Genomic DNA, 6,191 nt, shown 5'->3' with positions numbered 1-6,191 from the left:
CGCTTTCAATGGACTTTTGTTACCGCCAGCGTCCCCGTGGCTTTGCTGGGCGCCGACTTCCTCTGCGCGCACGGGCTGCTGGTCGACGTCAAACGACGTCGCCTTGTCCACGCCGAGACCTTCAGCTCCCTGGCGTGCACAATGAGCAGCTCCGCGCCGACCGAACTGGCGTGCGCCCTCCCGGCAACGAACGAGTTCGCTCGCCTGCTCGTGGAATTCCCGGCCCTCACGCGGCCGACGTTTTCGGCCGTCGCGGTGCGGCACGGGATCGAGCACCACATACCCACTACGGGCCCGCCGGTCTATGCCAGGGCCCGCCGCCTCGACCCAGCCAAGCTCGCCGTGGCAAAGGCCGAATTCGATGCGTTGGAGCACCTCGGCATCGTGCGGCGCTCCGATAGCGCGTGGGCCTCGCCACTGCACATCGTGCCAAAGCCGGGGGGTGGATGGCGCCCGTGTGGCGACTACCGCCATCTCAATGACGCTACCACCCCCGACAGGTCCCGATCCCGCATATTCAGGACTTTTCCGCCCGTTTGGCGGGACGGGTCATCTTTTCGAAAATTGACCTGATACGGGGCTACCACCAGGTACCTGTCCGGGCGGCCGACGTCCCGAAGACGGCCGTCATCACGCCGTTCGGCCTGTTCGAATTTTTGCGGATGCCGTTTGGCCTCAAGAACGCGGCCCAGGCGTTCCAGCGCTTGATGGACGGCGTGCTGCGCGACCTGCCGTTTCTTTTCGTCTATCTGGACGACATCCTCGTCGCCAGCACGTCCCGCGCCGAGCACCTCCTCCACCTCCGAACACTGTTCGGTCGCCTCAGCGAGCACGGCTTAATTGTCAACCCGGTCAAATGCCACTTCGGCGCGACGACCGTTGACTTTTTGGGCCACCGCATCACCAAGACCGGGGCCGTGCCGCTGCCGACCAAGGTCGAGGCCATCACCACGTTCCCGCGTCCCCGTTCCATCAAGGCCCTCCAAGAGTTCCTCGGCATGGTGAATTTTTATCACCGATTCGTGCCCCGCGCTGCTCAGCTCATGCGGCCCCTTTACGAGGCCCTCCGGGGAAAGCCGGCCAAGCATGACATTGTTTGGTCCGCGGCCATGGACGCGGCCTTCGCCAGTGCCAAACGGGCCCTCGCCGACGCAACGCTGCTGGCTCACCCGGTGCTCAACGCGCCCATCGCCCTCACTACGGACGCCTCCAACTACGCGGTGGGCGCCGTCCATGAGCAATGGGTGGACGGGGTTTGGCAGCCACTCGCTTTTTTCAGCCGGCAACTCCGGCCGAACGAGTTAAACTACAGCACATTCGACCGCGAGCTGCTCGGGCTATTCCTGGCCGTTCGCCATTTCCGACACCTCCTGGAGGGCCGCCCGTTCACGGCTTTCGTCGACCACAAGCCGTTGGTCTACGCAATGGCTAAGGTCATGGAGCCGTGGTCGGCCCGCCAGCAGCGCCACCTCTCCGCCGTGTCGGAGTTCACCACGGACATCCAGCACGTCGCCGGCAAAGACAACGCCGTGGCCGACTGCCTTTCGCGGGCCAGCGCGAACGCGGTCCACCTCGGCGTGGACTTCACGCTCATGGCGGCCGACCAGACCACCGACGCCTCGGTGCAGGCACTCCGCGTGGCGGACACGGGCCTCCGCCTGGCCGACATCCCCTTCGCGGGCACCGTCCTGCTCTGCGACGTCTCCCAGGGCCAGCCTCGCCCCATCGTGCCCGTTTCCTGGCAGCGCCGCATCTTCACCTCCATCCACGGCCTTTCTCACCCGGGCCGGAAAGCTTCTCAGAAGCTGGTGTCGGCGCGTTTCGTCTGGCACGGCCTTCGACGAAACATCCGCGACTGGGCCAACGCCTGCACGGCCTGCCAGCGAGCCAAGGTCCACCGCCACACCCAGGCCCCGCTGGCACCTTTCGCCGTGCCTGAACGGCGTTTCGACCACGTCCACGTGGACCTGGTGGGTCCCCTGCCCCCCTCGCGGGGGTTCACCCACCTGCTCACCATGGTGGACAGGACCACCAGGTGGCCGGAGGCCGTGCCCCTCACCTCCACCACCACCGCCGACGTGGCGCAGGCGTTCATCGCCACCTGGGTCGCGCGCTTCGGCGCACCAGCGGACATCTCGTCCGACCGCGGCCCACAGTTCACGTCTGAGCTTTGGGACGCGGTCGCCCGTTCGTTGGGGGTCACGCTGCACCGCACCACGGCCTACCACCCCCAAGCCAATGGGTTGTGCGAGCGGTTTCACCGCTCCATGAAGGCCGCACTCATGGCCGGCCTTCAGGACGACGGTTGGGCCGACCGGCTGCCGTGGGTCCTTTTGGGCCTTCGCACGGCCCCCAAGGAAGACCTCCAGGCGTCCGCCGCCGAGCTCGTCTACGGCCAGCCACTCCGCGTCCCGGGCGAATTCGTGCCTGACGCTACCAGTCCCTGGTCCGCCGCTCGCCAGCGCTCGGACCTCCAGGAGGCCGCCCGACGATTTGCCCCCGTGCCGACGTCCCGCCACGGTGGCCCCCAGTCCTACGTCCCCCCGGCGCTTCGCACAGCGGAGTACGTCTTTGTGCGTCATGACGCGCACCGGGGGCCACTCCGGCCGCCGTACGACGGGCCCTTCCGGGTCCTGCGACGGGGCAACAAGTCTTTCATCGTCGACTTCGGCGGCTGGCCGGACCGGATTTCTGTGGACCGCCTCAAACCGGCGCACATGGACGTCGACCGACCACCACGGTTGGCCCTTCCTCCGCGGCGAGGCCGCCCCCCGTCCACAGTTCCCCCCGCTAGACCACCCACCACCACGTCAGACCCCTCCCCACGACCCTCCAGGGGTCGCTTCGGCCGGGTCATCCGGACCCCCCTTAAATTGACCCTGCCGGTGCAGGTCGATTCTGGAGGGGCGTGTGTAGCGGTTACCGCTGGATGTACATAATCGCCTTGCACCGGCCAGAACACGGCCAGACGCGCCTCTCCCGGGCATGCCCGGACTCACTGTTCCCGGGCACGCCCGAACCTCCCGGGCACGCCCGGTCTCGTCTTTCCCGGGCATGCCCGCTCTCGCCTTTCCAGGGCTCGCCCAGAGCGTCCGGGCATGCCCGCTATCGCCTTTCCAGGGCTCGCCCAGAGCGTCCGGGCATGCCCGCTATTGCCTTTCCAGGGCTCGCCCAGAGCGTCCGGGCATGCCCGCTATCGCCTTTCCAGGGCTCGCCCAGAGCGTCCGGGCATGCCCGCTATCGCCTTTCCAGTGCTCGCCCAGAGCGCCCGGGCACGCCCAGCCTCGACTTGCCAGGCCGCAGCCAAACACGCCCGGGCAGGTCCAGACTCGCCTTTCCAAGGCTCGCCCTTGACACCCGGGCATGCCCGGTATAGCTTTTGCTGGGCAAACTTCCCGACATAAATGTGTATATATATTGTTGCCCGAAAAACGGGCTTGTGAGAATACCTGAGCTGTTTTGTTTCAATAAAGCAACTCGGACGAATTCCGTCTTTGGTCGCGTCAATTCTTTCGACTCGCGTTGGAGCGCAGTTCCTTCAAAGCACCAAAATATTATTGTCATTCAATTTCTCATGAAATATGTCAATCGTGGCAGCATGGAAGGTCTTTCATTGACATACTCTCATGGTAATTGTACATACTATATGGACGTAATCGCATTGTAATGGTACATTATAGACGTACTCACATTGTAATTGTACATTATAGACGTACTCACATTGTAATTGTACATTATAGACGTACTCACATTGTAATTATACATTATAGACGTACTCACATTGTAATTGTACATTATAGACGTACTCACATTGTAATTATACATTATAGACGTACTCACATTGTAATTATACATTATAGACGTACTCACATTGTAATTATACATTATAGACGTACTCACATTGTAATTATACATTATAGACGTTCTCACATTGTAATGGTACATTATAGACGTACTCACATTGTAATTATACATTATAGACGTACTCACATTGTAATTCTACATTATAGACGTACTCACATTGTAATTGTACATTATAGACCTACTCACATTGTAATTATACATTATAGACGTACTCACATTGTAATTATACATTATAGACGTACTCACATTGTAATTATACATTATAGACGTACTCACATTGTAATTGTACATTATAGACGTACTCACATTGTAATTATATATTATAGACGTACTCACATTGTAATGGTACATTGTAGACATACTCACATTGTAATTATACATTATAGACGTACTCACATTGTAATTGTACATTATAGACGTACTCACATTGTAATTATACATTATAGACGTACTCACATTGTAATTATACATTATAGACGTACTCACATTGTAATTATACATTATAGACGTACTCACATTGTAATTATACATTATAGACGTACTCACATTGTAATTATACATTATAGACGTTCTCACATTGTAATGGTACATTATAGACGTACTCACATTGTAATTATACATTATAGACGTACTCACATTGTAATTATACATTATAGACGTACTCACATTGTAATTGTACATTATAGACCTACTCACATTGTAATTATACATTATAGACGTACTCACATTGTAATTATACATTATAGACGTACTCACATTGTAATTATACATTATAGACGTACTCACATTGTAATTGTACATTATAGACGTACTCACATTGTAATTATATATTATAGACGTACTCACATTGTAATGGTACATTGTAGACATACTCACATTGTAATTATACATTATAGACGTACTCACATTGTAATTGTACATTATAGACGTACTCACATTGTAATTGTACATTATAGACGTACTCACATTGTAATTATACATTATAGACGTACTCACATTGTAATTGTACATTATAGACGTACTCACATTGTAATTATACATTATAGACGTACTCACATTGTAATGGTACATTGTAGACATACTCACATTGTATTTATACATTATAGACGTACTCACATTGTAATTGTACATTATAGACGTACTCACATTGTAATTATACATAAGAGACGTACTCACATTGTAATTGTACATTATAGACGTACTCACATTGTAATTATACATTATAGACGTACTCACATTGTAATTATACATTATAGACGTACTCACATTGTAATTGTACATTATAGACGTACTCACATTGTAATTGTACATTATAGACGTACTCACATTGTAATTATACATTATAGACGTACTCACATTGTAATTGTACATTATAGACGTACTCACATTGTAATTGTACATTATAGACATACTCACATTGTAATTGTACATTATAGACATACTCACATTGTAATTATACATTATAGACATACTCACATTGTAATTATACATTATAGACGTACTCACATTGTAATTATACATTATAGACATACTCACATTGTAATTATACATTATAGACATACTCACATTGTAATTATACATTATAGACGTACTCACATTGTAATTATACATTATAGACGTACTCACATTGTAATTGTACATTATAGACGTACTCACATTGTAATTGTACATTATAGACGTACTCACATTGTAATTATACATTATAGACATACTCACATTGTAATTATACATTATAGACGTACTCACATTGTAATTGTACATTATAGACATACTCACATTGTAATTATACATTATAGACATACTCACATTGTAATTATACATTATAGACGTACTCACATTGTAATTGTACATTATAGACATACTCACATTGTAATTGTACATTATAGACGTACTCACATTGTAATTATACATTATAGACGTACTCACATTGTAATTATACATTATAGACGTACTCACATTGTAATTATACATTATAGACGTACTCACATTGTAATTATACATTATAGACGTACTCACATTGTAATTATACATTATAGACGTACTCACATTGTAATTATACATTATAGACGTACTCACATTGTAATTATACATTATAGACGTACTCACATTGTAATTATACATTATAGACGTACTCACATTGTAATTATACATTATAGACATACTCACATTGTAATTATACATTATAGACGTACTCACATTGTAATTGTACATTATAGACGTACTCACATTGTAATTATACATTATAGACGTACTCACATTGTAATTATACATTATAGACGTACTCACATTGTAATTATACATTATAGACAAACTCACATTGTAATTAT

Source organism: Myxine glutinosa, chromosome 12 (genome assembly GCF_964187855.1).
Source record: "Myxine glutinosa chromosome 12, kmMyxGlut1.1, whole genome shotgun sequence".
Lineage (NCBI taxonomy): Eukaryota > Metazoa > Chordata > Myxini > Myxiniformes > Myxinidae > Myxine > Myxine glutinosa.
The sequence above is the reverse complement of the archived record's forward strand: the minus strand, read 5'-3'. Positions refer to the sequence as shown.